The 19780-nt window shown below is 49.1% G+C and overlaps 1 long non-coding RNA gene across 1 annotated transcript; it reads left to right on the top strand.

Moving 5' to 3' along the window:
* The first annotated feature begins 7116 nt into the window (after nt 1-7116).
* On the top strand, nt 7117-17829 carry LOC144457882 (uncharacterized). The gene is made up of 2 exons (XR_013487475.1): nt 7117-7538; nt 17664-17829. It is a non-coding gene; the product is annotated as an uncharacterized LOC144457882 (long non-coding RNA).
* Nucleotides 17830-19780: the final 1951 nt, after the last annotated feature.

Raw genomic sequence — 19780 nt, 5'->3', positions numbered from 1 at the left:
CCCCTACACATGGACTGTTTTCCCTCCACGTCTCTACCTCTAAAGAATGTGCAGTGTGAAGAGTCAGCTCAAACACCCTCCACTACAGGAGGCCTTTCTTGGTGTCCCCAACTGCTCATGCTCCCCTGTAAAGTCACCTTCCATATATTGTGTATGTATTGTGTATATAACTAGTTATTGACATATGATCTCCCCCCATTAGAATGTAAGCTCCTTGACAGCAGACAATTATTTTGCTTTGTGTCCCCAGAACTCACCATAGTTCCTGGCACTTAGTAGGCTTGGAATATGTTCATTAATTAATTGATTAATTAGATCAGACATTTGAACAAAAAAACTTGTTGAGTTAGTCCTTCAGTGTAGATATCTCAGGTGGGTGCTTTGGGTGGATAATGGGTGGTTCTGGGCAGTTGTTAACAACACAGATGATCTTAGATCCAGAGCCAGAAGAAACATCAGAGGCTGTCTAGTTCAATCACTCTGTTTTATAGATGAGGAAGCTGAGGCCCAAGGGGGCAAGGTGATCGCTCAAAGTCTAGTGAACATTTTAGGAGGCACTTTTGGGGAAGGACAAGTAAACCATCTCATGTGCATCAATTCCTGTGTTTGCCCAGAATTGATGATGAGAAAAGCAGGCTGGCTCACATTTGGGCAACCATGGCGCCCTTCCAACGATCCTCCTTTTGGACAACCATGGCACCCTTCCAACAATCCTCCTTTGGGGCAACCATGGAGCCTTTCAATGATCCTTCTTGTTCGCTACCAAAATCCACCCTTTGCCGCTAGTGTTCTCCTAGTGACAACATAGGACTACAGATCATTGGAAAGCCTGGATCCTAGAAAACTGCCCACTCCTCTCTGTCCACCTCCATCCCCTCCTCTTGGAATACAAGAAGATTCCAGTATGTTCTCCTCATTCTAGTATTAATGGGAGAAGGTCCTGTTGGAAAAAAAAAAGCCCTGTGTGTTTATGACAGAGGGTGTTGAGAGTGAAGCACATGTAGAAAAGTGTGAGAGTCAGAGTCTCAGCATTGGTTTAGGGGTAGGGATGGGGAAAGGGGGAGGTTCCTAGTATGAACAAGGGAGAATGAAAAATGAATGAGTGGCATGCAAGGGGATAAGTGGAGAGAGGGATTGGGGAACGTGAGCAGGGACATAAGCAAGATAACTTGAAGGTATGTTTGGGGTCTTTAGGGCTTAGAAACATGGTTTGAGATCAAGGCTAGGCAGAGAATGACACACCACTGTTGCTTTGCACACTGAGATCAAGTGATTACTGGATCCTAAGGGATGATTCCCAAGGACTCATTCTCCCATTTGAGGGCTGAAGTGACCAAGCCATAGCAGACATAGAGCTCTGATTGGCACAGCCCTGAGATCGCACTGGTACATATGTGGGGAAAGGGTGCACCTGGGGTAAGGCCAATGGACCCAAAGTCTACCCAAGAGTGTAATTAGTTGTGGTCAGGTATAAGTGAGACTTCATTATCTGACTCTCATTCACATTTTATTTTTGTTCCGATTGGAGAGTCACCAGTTGTAGTGGGTGGAGCTCTGGGTTTGGCAGAAAGAAGGCCTGGGTTCAAATCCCATCTCTGAAACCAGCTGAGTGACCACGGGCCTCAGTTTCCTCATCAGTACAAGGAAAGTGTTGGTTGGATGCCCTCTGAATCCCCTTCCCATTCACAATTCCTGAACCTAGGCGCTATTAAGAATGCCCTGATGTGTGATCTTTGATGATTTTGAAAATTATCTGAGAGTTCATGTTTATCTTCTACATGTCCTTAGGACTATGACCTGTCATAGTGGGGCTCAGCACATGTCTGTCCAGTGAATGAATAAATAAGATTGACATGACCTATGATGCTAAGATGAAGGAAAGAACCAAGCCATCTGGCACTAGTTCTGTGGAGCCAGAGAGCCAAGACAAGAGAGAATCAACATGGAAGCTGCAGAAGGTTTGGGGTGCATGTGTTAATGTCACATTCTATGTCACTTTTCTGATAACAACCCTAGTACACGCATGGGTCCATTTTGTAAATGAGGTGACTGATGTTGGCAGAGAGGAAAAGTGATTGGCCTGTAGGCATTTAGATCCCATAAGTGGCAGAGCTGGAATTGGGACCCAGGTTTTCCTGATGCCAGCATCATCCCTTCCCCATTATCATCAGGGAGGTGGCATTTAGGGTTAGTGGACAGGATGCTGCCAGGGTTTAAATCCCCCTGTGATGCTTCCTGGCCATGTGATGATGAGTGACTCAGCCTGTCAGAACCTCCCATTCCTTATAACAAAATCAGGGTGGTGAGTTCTGTGATAGCCATCTCAAGTGGCGGGTGGGGACTCAAATTTTAAAATTAAGAACTTTACTGATTCTTTTGTTTCTACATCAGCTACATTCCCCAATACCCCTCCCAAAGTGCCACCCCTCACTACAAATAAAAGGTGGAGAGTTCAACAAAACCACCCAACACCTCAACAGAAATCTCTAGTTATGTGCCATGTTCCACACCCATAGGTATCCACCTGTGCACAAGGGTGAGGGAGGTGGCTTCTTGTATCTGTTTCTTTGGGTCCGAGCTTGGTCACTGTAATTTCAGAACATTCCATTTCAGTGATGTTTCCATTGGTGATGTTGATGTTGCTGACTTCCCTTTGCGACCATCCATGTGTTTTCCATACTTTTCTCAATTTTTCATATCCACTGTTTCTCACAGCCCGTGACATTCATGGACCCAAATTGTTTAGCCATTCCCCAAGTAATAAGCATCTACTGTTTCCAAGTTTTTGCTACTGCAAAAAAAAAAAATTCTATGACAAATATTTTGGTGTCTATGGGGTGGGGGGGGTGTCTTTCTTTTTGCCAGTAGGAGCTGAATAAATGTTTCTGAATTGTTGATTGACTTACCCTGACTGAAATGATCAAAACCCGGGCAAAGGTTTGTCTCCGGTGTACTTAGCAGGGACTCAGAAGTCCTTAGTGAGGACACACATGAGCCAATGCCCCAGCGAGACCAAGCCTACTCACAACAAACCATCCCAGAACATCCAGGCTCTGCCAAGAGCCAGAGAGCCCAGAACCAAAAGCAGTGGCAGTCCACGGGTGGGCAGGTGCTATTGGGAGGGGAAGCTCTCTCTCCCTTCCCTTTCCTAGTCTGATGAATGTTAACAGGTGCAAATGTGGGTCAGCACAATCTCTGCTCCCACCAACTATCTCCACTATCAGCCCAGTAGTTACCTTTATTAAAATGCCTCCCCCTGAAAGGAGACACTGAGAACAACACAAATTAATGTACATTTCCAAATGCAGTGAATTTCCAACAAATTAAGTTATTCCCTATATTCACCACTTTTCCTTTTAGAGTTTTTTTTTGAACCAGATGAAAATAGCCTCAGTTGCATAAATATCTCCTTCTTTGAGCACAAGAATGATGAGGAAACTTACTATTGTTTGTAAAGTGAGCCATTTGGTGAGCTACTCCCTGATCAGTCAGTCAGTCAATAAGCAGGTATGGGCTTACTATGGGCTAGTCCTGTTCCCTCAGAATTAAAACTCTTCTGTCTCCCCTCAGTCCCAAGTTGCCCACCAATAGCTCTGGAGTTCTTGTAGCACACTCAAGAAATGTGTATTCCTTTTCGAGAGTTTTGTTTGGAACCACCTGACAATGAATTCCTGCTGATAAAAACAACTCCATCTCCAATGGCCAGTAGTCAATAAGGTTGGATCCCAATATCAATCTCCATTCTGCCCTAAAATACTGAGCTCTATTTACTGACGTCAATTTTTAAAAATAGGAATGCATCTTCTCTTTCATGCTAACTCAAAGGCTAACTGGATTTGATCTATGAAATTCTCTTTGAATGTCTTTGGAGACACACCCCAGTCCATCAACAAACATGTTTTGAGCATAATGCAAGTAGAAACTTGGTGATACCAAGAGCCACACTGGCATGGGCTCCCCATTCCTGAAGGCTGGATCCACATCTTGGGGACCTCTAAAGAAGCTTCTTGCTCTGGTATGAATTGGAATTGAAGACCTCAGGGATCCCTTCCAGCTCTGAGGTTCTACTATCCTATGATCTTTTGATGTTGAAATAAAAATTACATCCTAATGCACAATATCATTCTGATGTCCATGACGCAAGCAAGGAGTTGACCTGAAAGGAAAGAGCACTCCTGGTGATAGAAGAAGCACCACTGAGTTTGGAATCAGAGACTGGTGGTAGTGTGACCTTACACAAGTCATTTAAGCTCCTGTAGTCTCCTGTAAGGTCAGTTTTTTCATCTGCTATATGGGAATGCTCACACACAGCTCACATTTGACTACTTTCTAAGCCATAGCACTTAGAGCTTCAGGGTCTTTGGAGAGCATCACGCCTTTGACTGAGGAGGGACCTACAGTCCAGAAAGAGAAGGCCCCACTGCAGATCAGCAAGCCAGGGTCAGAATCCTCCCCTTGATGGAAGGCTCTTCCCCTCACACCATGGCAGCCTGCGCACTTGGTCTGTGGTGATGCTGAATGCCAGCTCCTTTGGAGAAGCCACGCCATAGCCCTGTGGATGGTCCCTAGCCTGCCCTGCCCAGCTGGCCTCCAGGGAACCAGATGGGACTGGCTCCTAATGAACCCCTAGGCTACAGAACACTCTCCCCTGAGTGAGGGACTGAGGGAGGGTCCAGATGAAGGAAGGTTCTTCACAGTATGGGTGCCCAGCCTCTCCCAAATCGACTGCCTTCCAGGAAGGAGACATCAGGAAGCATTCCTGGTTGGGGTCAGCAGAGGGGTCTGAGGAGCCCTCGTGCTGAAGTCCAGCTTGATGTGGCTCATCCAGGTGCTCCAGACCCTGTGAGCCTCTGGCCCCTCCGAGCCAGGGTCCCTCCAGACCTCACCCAGCCCCCCTCCAGGGAGGCGCCTGAGGCCAGTAAATGACACAGGCTGGTTGAGAGACCATCTTGCTGCCTCATCATCCCTTCCTCTTGCCAGCAGATGCCCGAGATCCTTAGAGTCTGCTCTGAGGGAAATGGATAATGAAAATGACATCTACTCCAACTCTCCAGATCTTATCCAGAAGTCAAGCCAATGTAAAGTAATCACAGAAATTAATTGCCATAAGGAGACAAAAGAGCGAGCATTTGACTCACTTGTCAGATCAGGAGAGATGGCTTCCAAAGGCAGCTGCGGGCTAGAATGCAAACTTGTACAGAAAATCTTACCAAGGAGGGTGATGGACAGTTATGTGCAGAATGATCTCATAAAACAGAGAAGCGGGGGAGGGTAGGATTAGACGAGTAAACTTGTCAGGATACTCAACTAAGCATAGGCACCCCAAGGGCACCCAAGGAGGAAAAGGAAGCGAGGACCCAAACAGAAGAAAAGTGGAAAAGATAGGCAAAAATTGTGGCAACGATCCGTTTTCTCCATCAAGGACAGTGAACTCACCACACTTGGGTCCTAACGTCACAGTCCCTCAGATGATTACGGAGGAAGTAGAAAGGTCCCTAAAAGAAACAAGATGGAAAAGCCGTCAGAAGGACCCAGTATAGAGAGAGGGGTTCCTGCTGGAGGCAATATAAAGGTGAAGGAATCTAGGCGTCCAAAGGGAAGGAAGACATCAAAGCCTTGGGGAAAATCTTACAATTGAATGACTCCAAAATCCATAAGATATTGGAGAAAATGTCAGTTAACTATTGACCTACTATCTAATCTCCCATCTACACAAAGTCTTTACGTGAGAGTCATCTGTATACCTGTCCAGCGCCCTTTGATGATGGTGGGAGGATGGGGCCAGCCAACGTTTGACAGCGATCCTCACCCATGCACTGCGTCTTTGCCATCTCCCAACTTACTTTGAGAGCCGGTGGACCAAAGATCCCATTGGGCTTGCTGTTTGCCAACAACGGATGCAGCAGAACAAATGCCATTTTCCTGGTACATGTGCAATGAGGTATCTCTCGCTGACATGTTAAGATTGTCCAAGATTCCTTGGAAGACATGACGCCTGGCACTACCTGCTGTTCGGCGCCCCTTCCTGCCTCCAGGCCCAGTGCTATAGCCACTGTTCCACTGAGTTGCCTCCAACAAGGGGGAAGCCTCTCCCTCCTGGAGCAGCCCATTCTGTTTCTGGATTCCTCCAGTTTTCTCATTGCCCTGCCTCCGATCCCAGGAGAAAATCTTCTGGGAAATAAAAAAGAGGTGGGGGCCTCTGGGTAAGGAACATTGAATACCCTGTCAGATCCAGTGATGTGTCACTGGGCTTTTCTAGACCACTTTTTATTCTCCCTTTTTGTTCCTTGTTACAAAGGATGACACAGCACAGGAAAAGGGAGAGAGAGATTTGAAAATGCACTCAAAGTAGAAATAAAAGCCGTCAATGAAACCTGAAAAGAGAAAGGCACAAGAAATACTGGTATTATCACAATTTTCCATGACATCTCTCCTTCACCACCTGCCCCTATACAATGTCATGGAAAGAGGAACATTGAGCAGGAGGCTTGGCGTGATGCGTGATGGCATCACAGAAGCAGAGTTTGAAAGAGCCTCTGAGGTCACTTAACTGACGAATGAGGAAAGTGAAGAGGAAATGTGACCCAACCCTCTCATCTGGAGGCCCAAAGACATGGAATGCCTTACCCAAGCTCTCATGGATTATGAGCAATGAGGTCAGACTTTCATCACAGGCCTTCTAACCTCCCATGCTCTGTCCATTACACTCTCTACCATACCAACACAAGAGAAGACCAGAATTCTAATCCTGCCCCTGATACTTCTAGCTGGGCGATCCTGGCCAAGTCACTTAGCCTCTACTGCCTCAGTTTCTTCATATGTACAATGAGGATAAAAATAGCACCTGTTTCCCAGAGTTTTCATGAGGATCAAACGAGATACCATTTGTAAAGTGTTTTGCAAACCTTAATGGCTATAGAGATGCTAGATATCATTAGTATTATGGTTAAGTGATTTGCTCCCCCTTACACAACAAATCTTTGGGACAATGCCAAGCTGTCTAACTCCAGTCTGGAGCCTCTTTGCTCAGCTCTAGAATCAGAACAATTGAATGTTAGAACTCAAAGGGACTCGGAATCGTTGGATTATGAACTTTTAGAACAGGAGGGACCGGGGAGGTCATTTGGTTCAACTTCCTTACTTGACAAAGGAGGAAAGAGGGAATGTGACTTGGCCAAGGCCACACGACCAACTTCTGGTAGATCCCAGAATCTCCTGGCTGCCAGCACAGAGCCCTCCCATGCGCTTCCCCCAGATTTGGGGGTTCTTGACCTCTTCAGCGTGGTCTGGACCCCTTGGGTAGGGAGCATGGTGAAGTCTATGCACCTCCTCCCAGAATCAGGTTTGTCAGTGCATGAAATTAAGCACACAGGATTCCAAAAGAAAGCTATTACCTGTAAATGCAGTTATAAGAATATACAACAAGAGTAACAAAATGTCAGCCTGCCAGATCCCAGGTCCAGGACACCTGCCCCCCTTGACATGCAGATTTTTGTTCTCTGAGGATGGTGTGAGAGGGAAGCTGCTGGAGGATGGAGGTAGGTGTCCGAGGGTGGGAGGAGATGCTAAGACCACCTGGGGCTGCACCTCGGAGCCCTCAAAAAGCAAGGTGGCCAGCTGGTCCTTGAGGCCTTGGGCTGCAGTGGGAAGGGCCCTGAGCAGAAGACCCAGGCTCAAGTCCAGCTTCCTCATCATGGCCCATTTATGGGACTGGCCCCTGGTCCCTTAATTCTCTCAAACTCAGTTGCCTTCTCTGCCAAAGGAGGGAGCTCGTCCATGTGCTCTTTACCACCCCTGGCTGTGCTTCTATTGTAGACTGTCAGGGCCTGCTGAGACTGGAGGTGAAGACATCCCTCCTGGGGGGAAAGCCACCCACAGCTGTGATTCTGGGCTTGCAGGGATCCCTCTGCTCATGTCTGAGGGCCAGGCGTATGAATGGCCTGATTTCACAAGAAAAGAACTGAAGTTCAAGGCTCTGGGCTTCAAGCTCAAAGAGGCAGCCGTTCCTTCCCCTTCTAATGGGGAAAGGGCAGCATCTCTGCTGAGGACCCCAACTGATACCAAGGAGGGTCAGCAAATCTGTGCCCTGCCCAACAGTGACCTGGAAACAGATTGGCATCGGCAGGGGCTGCAGGTCCGGCCAGAAAAGTACCATCATTTCTCCTTAAGACCAACCCAACATGGCTTCCATGCTGCAGACACATTGCCTCCATGTGGGATCAGAGACGCAGAGCTGTCATGACCCCCAGGGCCATCACATGCAGCCTCCTTCCTGTCTCCTCCACATTGTTCCCACATGGCCACACGTTTCCTCCATGGGTGCCCTTCCATGAGTGGTGGCCTGGCCAAGTGGGCTGCCACCATGTGTCTCTCCACATATATCCCCTGGCTATGTTCACTCTCCCTATTGATGCAATATATTTGTGGGAGAGGATTGCCATGTTGGGGGGTGGAGGGCATTGGTATTTTTCTTACTATGCTTATGCATTAAGTACTTTTATTTTGAACCTATGGGGTCTTCTGGTCACCTATTAAAAGTAAGTAAGTACATTGGCAGAAGCTTGTAAGCTATGGTTTTGAGGGGCTGTGACCCACAAAGTGCCTTATATGCAGCATAATTCTTCTGAGGGGCCAATGTGTCAGAGGTAGGGGTACCCTAGATGCTACACAGAGACAAAGAAACCAAGGCTTAGAGGCCTGATCACAACACCCCATTAGTAATTATCACAGTTGGAATTCTAAATTAGGTTCTCCTCCCTCTGGGTCCAGGCCACTTTGTATCATGTCTCTTTTCATTATTATTGCAGCTGTTAGAGACAGGGACAGTGGAAACTTTGAACGTGGAAAGTGATGGCAACTTTGCCTCTTGGTTCATGAGTGAAGGTTGGCTAAAGCAGCCTGGGATTGCAAAGAAGCAAAGAAGCAAAAGGAAACTCCCTAACAATTAGAATTGCCCAGAAGCACAGGGGCCTACCACAGGACTTCAAGCACAGCTTAGATGGCCATTTACAAGGCAGATTACAATGGGTATTCCTTTGGAGTATGATTTGGACCAGATGGCCCTCAGCTCTAGAATTGTGATGACTCTGAGGCTGGACCAATGCCCCCCACCCCAGCTTGGTGACAGCGTTTGTCATTTATTCCTATACTCAAACCCTGGCTAAAAACACCTTACAATTCATAATCTCCCAAATAGCTACAGCAGAGAAGGCAGGTGATGTTTGACAGCAAGGCGGACTTGTTCAAGGGCAAGGCCGTCAAGAGGGTGGTTAACATGGGCAAAGAATGGCTGAGTCTCTAGGAAAAACATCAGAGCTGCCCCAGGAAAGAGCAACTGTAACAGCAAGCGCAGGTGCACTAGTGCACACACACACACACACACACACACACACACACACACACACACACATGCACACACACATACACACACACACCCCTCAATAATGAGGAAGAAAAAAGCAAACCCTGCCTGGTTTCCCTCCTCCCCATCTCCTCCTCCCCTCCTCCCCTCCTCCCCTGCCACCTCCACCCCTCCCCCACCAACCCAAACCATTCAAAAGATTAAGGAACAGAACAGGAACCGGGAATGAGCTCATGTGAAGAATGTCTAAGGGGACTGTGTGTGCCTTTTACATCCTGCTCTCCAAGGAAGGACAGAATGTTCCAGGTGTCTGGAAAAGCAGACGAGGAGAATCAGAAAAGCTAGGACATTCAGTCAGGCTTGGTGTGGATGGAGTGAGGCTGCAGCAGCCAGAAATCCCTGGACACAGGGGGAAGCATGGACCCCCACCACAGCCCTACCAGACAAGTGGGGAGCCCTAAAATCCTCTGGGAGTCCATAATCTGCTTGGCTTATTGCCCAGGGTGCGCTGGGGCCTGCTTCCACCTCCCGATGCCTCTCACTGCCTGGCTGGTTGTGGGGAGCAGGGAACGTAAGCCCACTCCTGGGCTCCTAAGTGTGCTTCTAAGCCAGGCATTCGTGGGTGGGGAGGGAAGCACTTTCTGTAAAGGAGCAGGGCCTTTCAAAGACCTTTCAAAACCGTTTGTGGGTTAACCATCATTTTTAATCAATCACCCTGGGCCAGCAGATGCATTGGAGCATTTATTAATCACCTACTGTTGTGCCGGGCACTGTGCTGGGTACCAGCGGGATCCTTCGAAAAGCCAGTCTTCTAGACTATCTTGTTTGGTGATCCCTTCAGCTCCTCTGGTTCCAGTGACCACTTCCATGCTGATCATTCTCAGATCCCCACTCCCAGCCTAACCGCTCTGCTGACCTCCAGGCTCATATCTCCATACGCCTCCATCTTCAATTCAATGTGTCCTTTCCCAGAGAAATCCTCCCCTCTTTGTGACTTCCCTGTTACCGTTGAGGGCACCGTCATCCTCCCAGGCATCCAGGCTCATACCGAGGGGTGTGTCATCCTCAGCTCCTCACCTGTACCCCCTATATCTTGCCAGCACCCATCCGTTCTGTCTTTGCAATATCTCTCACAGATGTCCCCTCTCCCCTCCAACACCATGCACCCCTCCCCCGACTAGGGGCAGGCCCTCATCACCTCCCACCTGGACTATTGGAGGGTCAGTCTCTCCCAATTGCAGTCCAGCCTTGACTCGGCTTTCAAAGGGACCTTCCTCAAGTACTGGTCTGACCAGGCTCCTCTCCCACTCAATAAACCCCAGGGGTTCCCATCACCTCCAGGACTAAACAGGAAGTCTTTGGTTCAATGTTCAAGGCCCCTTATAAGCTGGCCCATCCCAACCTTTCCAGCCTTCTCACACCATATTCCTCCTTGCTCCCCTTCCCCCCAGATCCAACACTTTTCTTTGCTCAGGGCCCTCCCTCCCCCAACTCCAGGCATTTTCAGGGCCTGTCCCTCAGTGCCTGGAATGCTCCTCATCTCTGGCCCCTGGTTTTCCTTCCTTCAGGTCCCAGCTAAAATCCCACCTTCTCCAGGAAGCCTTTCCTGATTCCCCTCAATTCTAATGCCTTCCCTCTTCCCTCCCTCCCTCCATTTATACCATATGCAACTTGTTTGCATGTTGTCCACACACACACACACACACACACACACACACACATGCACAAACACACATGCATGCACACACTTGGAATCTCCCAGAGAGCAGAGACTGCCTTGTCCCTTTCTTCATATACCCAGCCCTTAGCACAGTGCCTTGCACACAGTAGGAGCTTAATAAATGTTCATCATTGCCTGCCTGGGGGCAGTGGGAAGGTGACTACCTGGAGGTGCCCCGTAAGGCTCCTAACCTTAGGTCAGAAGTCGCATGGTCAGTGTCTTCGAGGACATCAGGGAAAGGAAGCATTTCCCCGTGCTCCCGAGGAATGGAGGGGCTGAGGTGGCCTTTGAACCCAGGGCCTCTCGTGCTTAGTTAAGATGCCCTCAGAGGTTTCTTCAGCTCCATGATTCTACAACAGACAAGTCACGTCCCAGCAAAGGGCATTTTTAAAGCACCCACTGTGTGTCAGAAACACTGCCAAGAAAACAACCCACAGCTGGGTGCTGAGTTACTTTCCACCTCCAGCTCATTTCCCTCACAATCACTTGAGGTCTGTGAAACATCTCAAAGCAGTAAACATCAGAGCTGTCTGTGTGGGCACTTTCCCTCTGTCTCCCTGCTTCCTCTCTGGGGCTTTGTCACTTCCATCAGGATGGCTAATTCAGAGCCAAACGTGCTTTTAAAGAAGCAGCTAGGTGGCACAATGGATAGAGTGCTGGACTTGGAATCAAGAAGACTCATCTTCCTGAGTCCAAATCCAGCCTCAGACACCATGACTCCACCCTGTTTGCCTCAGTTTCCTCATCTGTAAAAAAGGAAATGGCAACCCCTCCAATATCTTTGCCAAGGAAGCTGTAAATGCGGTCACCAAGAGTCACACATGATTAAAAATGAGGGGAAATGTTGGGTTTTTTTTTTAATTCAGCCAAGATCACCCTTATCACAAACCCAGAACAATTGGACTTGTTCTTTCCATGAGAATACACGTTCTTGGAAGGGCGGGAGGGGTACTGCTCTGTGAGACTGGCCAGCCTGCTACCCCCCATTGGTAGGATTAGGAGGACTGGAACGCCCTGTGGGGGCATTGATCTGGGGTCCAGCCTTAGTGACCTAATGCACTCACCTCGAGATATTTATAGCTTTGCTCCACGCCATGGCCCGGTGAGAGGCCCATGGGGCCGACAGCCGCATCCTGCTCCCCACCCTGTCCTCCCTTCCCAAGCCCCCCTCCCCTTTGGCTCCGGCAGACACCAGAAGATCAATCCTCAGCGACCTCATCCTTCCCCTGTTAAAATATAGATGATGACTTTTTACGCCTTCTAAGAACTCTCCAGTGGCCTGCTGTTCGTTGGAGACTCGCCTGCATCGGCAGAGCAGCAGTCCAGGGCAGATCGAGGATGGCTGTGGGGTTCTGTACAGGCTTTCAGAGGACCCTGCCCCCTCACCCACCCTCTTTGTCTCTGAACTCTTGTCCTCACAGGCTTCAGAGCTGGAAGTGGCTGCAGAAGCCTACTGGTCCCACTCTCGTATTTCACAGAAGAGGGACTTGGTCAAGGTCACACATTAGTAAGGAAGAAGTTTAGTTTAATGTCTGAAGGGAGGGAGCAGGCCTGTTGTTATTTCACTAACATAGGGGAGTCCCAAGTAAGGGAACTCTGTGCAGTGTAGACTAGTGCCTTCTCGGCAAACTCTAGTGTTGGGCACTCTCCAGGGACCTCCGAGGTTCACCGGCCCAGCTAGCATTGGTCAGCGATGGAACCTGGCTCTGAGGCTAACCACCACACCCCAGCTGCCGTCCTCACGTCCCAGAGGAAGGGACTTGTCCAAGGCCACAGAGTCTTAGAGTCCCAGGTTTACGGCTGTAGTCTAGTCCAGGTGAGGACACTACGTCCTGAAGGGCCGGAGTGACATAGCCAAAGCTGCGCAGGAACAGAGTCGCGATTCAAACAGACCCCAGCCCCGGCGTTCCACGGTCCAGCCTCTGCCTGGAGCAGCTGCCCTCCCCGAAAGGGTTTCTGTCGCCTTCCAGAAACAGCATGAATCTCACTGCGAGAGAGACCGTTAGCAATCCTGGGTTGTTCTAGCTTCTGGCCAAGCTCTGAGTCTATTTCATTCCTCTTCATTTACACATAATATCCAAAGGGCTCTCAGAAGACAGAACGCGTTCCTTGTCCAGAAGGACATTTTGGGGGTGGGGGGAGCCAAGCTGAAACAGCTGCTATATTTAACAAAAAATACATCCCGTTGCCATGGCAACCCGGCTCCTAAAATTAGAAACGGTGTATACCATGCAGTCCCAGCTACGAAAAGAGCCACCTCGAGCGCTTTAATAAACTCTCTGAAAATGGGACTGGTCTTTTTTCCTCTCCTCTCCTGCGGAATATTATCAAACAAATTACTCAGCCAGAGAAAATCTCTTCCCAATTTAGCCCGCCGTGCCATCGCTCGAGGCCTGCGAGCTGATCCTTCCGCCGACGGCGCCCCGGGCCCCAGAGAGACCTTGGGCGTTTGCCCCCTGGCACCTCCTCTCTCTCCTCCGGGACCCTCTGGTGTTCCGGGAAGAGTCAGACCGGAAGGCCGTGTCTTGTCCTTCCCAAATCGAATGACCAAGACCACAGGGAGGGTGGTCGCCTTCCATTCGACCAATCATCAAGCATCTATTAAGTGCCAGCTGTTTGCCAGGCACCTGCAATGTGCAGAGGACACAAAGATGGAAGTCTGTGCCCTCAAGAAGGATCCGTTCTAGTGGGGAGACACCTCGTTGTGATAGTCACTAGCAACCAGGACAGTCAGGAAAGGCCTCAGAGAGGAGGAAGGGCTTGAGGCAGCCTAGGGATTCTAAATGGCCAAGGTGAAGAGGGGAAGCATTCTGAGTAGGAGGCCAAACCCCTGTGAAGGCCCGGAGAGCGGAGATGGCATGCTGAAGGCAGAGCAGCAAATAGGCCCGTCTGGCTGAAGTGCGGGAGGGGAAGCCAGTGCAGGACCTATCTTCCCAGCTTTAACAGACCCAGGTCACTCATGTTTTTGGAAGAGACATCAACGTTTCAGTTTCCTCTTAGGCCCTGCTTGGTTATTATTATTTATATATTTTTCATATATTTTAATATATATTTATAATATTTTATTATTCATACATTATTATTCACATCCTATTTCTTGGAAGACAGAGAAGATGAGGGACAGGGAAGGGGGACATCAGCTGTGGGGTCAGAGGCTTGATCCACAGAAGGCCTCCTTTAGATGCTCTGGCGTGGAGGGGGGTAAGGAAGTTCCCAGTTGTATTGGACACAAAAGTCTCCCCTCAGAATCTTATCTTTGGGCTGCAAACAGATTACTGGTTAGCCCTGCCGCGGCTTGGACAGCTGGATCAGATGCACGGTGGGGACGTGAATGAGATCAGAGGAGAAGCACCAGCCCCAGAAGGTTGCCGGGAAGGAGAATTGCTTGTGGCTCAGCTGCGAAGGCCACGTAGATGAGCTGGGGGACCAGAAGTCCACAGCCACCGTCAGTTCTGGGGAGGACACCAGTCTCTGTCCCATAACAGCTAGCGTGTATATGATGGTCTAAGGTTTGCAGAGCACTTTCAACCTGAAATACATTTACACATTAAACTACCCCTGCCCCACCCCAGAACTTGTTGTTAAACATTTACCAGCATGCCTCTGAGTCTGCAACATCATCAACCCCCCCCCTTCCAGAATGCTTTCCTGGTTGCTGACTCGTCTCCTTCACCTACCTACATCAGTTCCCCCAAACTGCATAATTTGCCCTTCTTTCCTCTTTGGCTCCCACAGACACGCTCTATGACTGGAAACAGATCTTGGCTTCAGGAGTATTCCCACACAAAAAGGAACTTTGGTTCAAGGCTCATAGCTTGCTGGTCAACTGCCTGTCCTACCATGGGGCAGAAAGGAAGCAATTAAGGCAGCTAAGTGGCGCAGTATATAGCACACCGGCCCTGGAGTCAGGAGGATCTGAGTTCAAATCAACCTCAGACACTTGACACTTACTAGCTGTGTGACCCTGGGCAGGTCACTTAACCTTGATTGCCTCACAAAACAAACAAACAAAAACAGAAGTAATTGTCAAGGGTAGAATCTGGCTGATCTCACGGGCTTGGGGTGGGGGAGACATCTGACAGGGCCATCCTCTGTTGACATCCCCTGTGATAGTCCTGTCAGTCTCCTGATCAAGGGGAGAGGAGAGTTCAGAGCTCTCCCCGCATTCCAGAAGGGAAGGAGCAGGCATGTCAGTCACTGCCTTCGGGCTGGCGTCCCCCGGTCCACCCGGCCACACTTCTGTAAGCGTCCTGGTGAGGTGCGCAGGACAGAGGGAGAAGTAGACAAGGTCCAGCAAGTTCACTGAAGCTCCCTCGATGGTCCGGGCTCATCCCCATCCACTGACCGCAGAGCTGTTGTACGTGGCCCTGACCGCTGTGCCCCAGGGAAAGCCATCAGTCAGGAGCCGGGGGCCTGGTATATTTGTTGACTTTCTCATTTCCTACTTCAGATCCACCACAATCGGCACTATTCTTTGCCATCTTCAGACTCTGAGACTCGAACAGAAGTCTGACCATTCCGTGCCACTCATTCATGTCCTTCAGAAGTCCACTGGGGACTCCATTCAAGTTCCCAGAGGCTTCCTTCCCATTCTCCCGACATCACAAGGAGCCCCCCATCCACCAGTCATCCTTCCCCCTGCCATGTGAAAAGCTCATCCCCTATTTCCCATGCACGATTCACTGGTGACATCCTCCCCACCTGCTGGTTATGGGATGGTGCAGCCTGCTCACACCCACCCTGTGCCTTCCCTTTGCCCCTCTATGTGAGGCTCATCTTCAGCTTTTCAGAGGCAGTGGTACCCCAGGTCTCATGGCTACGTATCTAAGCCAGTAAAATGTTCTATGGAAAGACAGGCCTTTGATGTTATGGGAAACTTAGGGTTCATAAAAGAGCTTTGAAGCTTCTATTTTCATCCTCTTTTTTCTGCTCTGGGTTCAACTCTGTCAGGCTAGCCCGTCTGTCCCAAGTACTCATAGTATTGAACAAGCTCCAGAGGGCATGGTGCCCTCTACTCGGGAAATGGGCATTTGTCATCCACTTGTCTTTACTGTGTGGATGAGAATGTTAAGGGAAGACTAGCAGCACCTCTGATGTGAGGGCTTGCTGAGCCAACTTCAGGACCACTCATCTCCCTTTAGCTCTCACCTGTGTCTCCAAGAAGCTGGAGCATGCTCAGAGGTCACACCCTGGTAAAACCGTCTCAGCAGACAGGCTAAACCAGGATGAGGGTAGCTGACACTGGTGAGTGAGGGGCTGTGGAGACTTCTCCTGCAGAAATGGCTGAATGAGAACAATTTGTGCCAACAGCCACAAAGACAGCAGAAGCCCACTCTGTAGAGCGCTTAAGAGCTCAGTCAGACATCGAAGATGCCTGGTTGTCCGCTGCATCACAGGCCATCACTGTCATCCTGACTTCTGTCCTGCCACTGACTTCAATGACTCTGGAAGAGAGAGTGAGGCTGATGGCTCTGTGCAGCTCGGCCTCCCTTAAATCCCATTCACGAGGAAGTCGAGAGTCACCTTGTGATGTCATCGGTCCCCTTAGAACACAAAGGACAAACAAGGGTGCGGGTGGACGAGCCGAATTCCTTGTAATGGTTCTAGATCTCTCCCAGGAGGCTCTCCAGTGTCTTGGAGTATTTGGTTAAATAGAACAAAATGCCACCTCACAGACTTCTTTTTTACAACAGGGTGTGTCACATCCACATGTGAATAAAATTCAGGATTCCTTGGAAGATGTAACAACAGAAATAATCCTGTTCAATGACATCAATAATAAGAATAATAATAATAAACCAACAGATAAGGCATAAAACAGGGAGGTGTCTGCTTGATGGAGGGAGCGCCTCTCCCAGAAGTACCTCCAAGTCATTGCCCTTCCATGTAGCTGAAACAGCCTTCTTTCTTCTGGTTTCATTCATAGCCAAAATGGTGAGATGGCTGTGACTCAGTTCCTCTAGCAATGCTCCCACTCCTTGGTCATCGGACAAGGGTTTACTTCTAGAATACTAAAGTCACTTCAAAATGTGTTGAACGGAATGGAACAGGATTTCCCTGGGGTTTTTTGCATGGTCCGTTGTCTAGCCTGATGCTGCCTGGGAGCCAGGAGACAGAGGGAATCCAAGAGGGCCAAGATCTGAGCTATCACGATACTCCGTCGCCTTCCATCCCTAACTGACCTTCACCCCCCATAACAGGGGAGTGCAAGGGTGGAGGTGTGTGTTGAAGGTCTGAGGTAGATAGTGGCACCTTCACCCAAACTCCTCCCAGGACCTCAGGCAAGCTCTTCCCCACTCTGACTTTCAGTCTCATCTTTTAAATGAAGTGGCTCCAATTGGTGCTCAGTTGCAACAGTCTTTGAATCTAAGTGGCAGAGCCCTAGTTCTCTGACCCCGGTGCAGGTCTGCCATCACACAAGACTACCAGACACAACCCTCTCCCACTCAAAAGGAGAGACAACCATAGTGCTTGATTAGGACCACCTTGTGGGGACTTGAGTGTATGAGCAACAGGGTCATTCCGAGCATGGGACTATAGGCCCTGGGGCAGAGATTTTATCTGTTCTGTATTTTGTTTCAGGCTGTACAGATCCGTGAGGTCTGGGGATCCCTTCACCATACTGGAAGATCTGGAAGGGCAAGTGGGAGGTGGTTTAGGAGGTGGCTGGAAGACGATGGCTCTACCTCAGGATGCCTGAATCACTTCTTTTCAATTTTGTTATGTTCAATAAATTAGGTAATTTTAATATGCTTAGGCTTTGAATCTGTGAATATAGAGGTTTGTGAAGAAAGAAAAGAGCCCGGGGTTGGGGCTCTTGAGCTGTATACAAACTATTGATTTTATACTTCAATATTTTGAGCAACGTTCCATTTTTATCCTCTAAATTAATTCTGGACTTGGCCAGCAGGGTTGAACCAAACCACTGAGCACCCTCTGGTGGCTAGTGGAGATACCAATAATCTTTTAAGATTATCCCAAACATTCACCAAAGAGGAAGTAAGGTGGCTACTGGGCTGGAGTGCCACCTGGTGGGCAATTCAGATATTGCACTCCATCCTTGGATAATTTATACAGTGGGCATGCTGCCTTCTTGCAGGCTTAAGGCAGGTAGCACATACCCATTTAATGATTAGCATACCCATGAAGTCAGAGGGTAAACAGACAGAAAAACGAAGTGTTAACGCAACTCAGTGCCTCAGTGTCTTCATCTGTCAAATGAAGGAGGACTTTGGATTCGATCGTCTCTCATAATAATTATAGCCCACGCTGCTATAGAACGTAAAGGTTTGCAAATTGCTTTGCATAATAACTTTGTTTGATCCTTACAATGACTGTATCAGGTACTATGAATATCCACATCTTATAGATGTGGAAACATGCTGACTTTGAGAGGTGGATCATTTCTGCAGGATCACGCAGCTAATAAGTGTCTGAGGCAGGATCCAGTCCTTCCTGACTCCAAGGCTGGCACTTCCTCTTTTAAGCCATGTAATTCCCCCAGAGTCCTTCCATCTCTGTGACTTATGACCTTCCTACGTAAACTGCTTCCAGCCATCTCCTAGCCAAGTGCTAAATTCAGTTCTTTGGGGATGCCAGGTGGGGGTGGGGGAGACAGAAGCCCCAGGCACCCACAGATGCCAGAAAGGAATTTTAAAAGTGATGTGTCTAAATGACATCTCAGTATCACAGACTATACAAGGAAAGGGACATCAGTGGTAAGAGAAATCAGCTTTCCCCTGCAGCTTCCTAGCTAGCCCAAAGAGGTTGACAATCTTAGTCTTAAGCAAGCTTTGACTCCAAGGTCCAGGATAACCCAGCAGCACTGGGGCCCTGTACCCTGCCTGCTCACTTGTCAGTGGTGACCTTGGTTTTCCCATACAAAAGTATTAATGTATTATCAATTCTTAATAATTATATTAATTAATTATCAACAATTATATAATTATTCATATAAAGTATTCATCTGAGAGGTGGGGAGGCTCTGGCCCCCAGAAAGGATGCCTCCCCATGGATGTGGAAGACGCCCACCACCACAGGCTGAATGAATCCGGTCAGGACCTGGGCCTGGGGGCTGCGTCTCTTCTAGCCATGTCAGGAAGGAAAGAAAAGGTTCTTGGGACCAAGGCCAGTGCGTCTCTTTCCCCGGGCTCCTCTCAGAAATGCTGCTGCCCCAGCTTTCATCCCACAGCCCCCTTGCTTCACACTGGATTGTACCAGCGGGCTCTTAGTCAATCATGGCCAGGAACACGAGCCTCCTTCTGTGCGTCTCCTCCCTTCTGGAGCCTCTGTCTTAGGTCCTCGGGTAAAGTCAGGAGCCGTTTCTCTGATTCCAAATCCAGTGAGCCAGCCTCTCCTCTCTGAAGGAGGAAGGAGAGCCCCCGAGGGGAGGTTTCTTCTCTGTCCTCTGGTCTTTTGGGTGCCTTGCCTGGGGTGGGGGGGCTGGGGGGTCCTAGAGGGGAGGGCTCTCCCAGATCCCACCTCATGTGCTGCAAACCCGATCCTACACACCATATGCGCTGTTAAGCGTGGGTGCTTGAGAAGGGTGACTTCAGGCTGGCTTGGCAGCCTTGACTCAGAATAACGTTCCTTGGCTTCCTACTAATCCTGGCACTTATGTCTCCTTGAGGTGTGCAGTGACTTCAGTTGATTCACACAACTACTTTGAGAGGAAGGAATTGTTCTCTCCATTTTGCAGA

The sequence above is a fragment of the Phascolarctos cinereus genome, unplaced genomic scaffold (genome assembly GCF_003287225.1).
Source record: "Phascolarctos cinereus isolate Bilbo 61053 unplaced genomic scaffold, phaCin_HiC Scaffold_5;HRSCAF=322, whole genome shotgun sequence".
NCBI classification, from domain to species: Eukaryota; Metazoa; Chordata; class Mammalia; order Diprotodontia; family Phascolarctidae; genus Phascolarctos; species Phascolarctos cinereus.
Note: the sequence above shows the minus strand (reverse complement) of the source record. Positions and strands in the feature narration are given on the sequence as shown.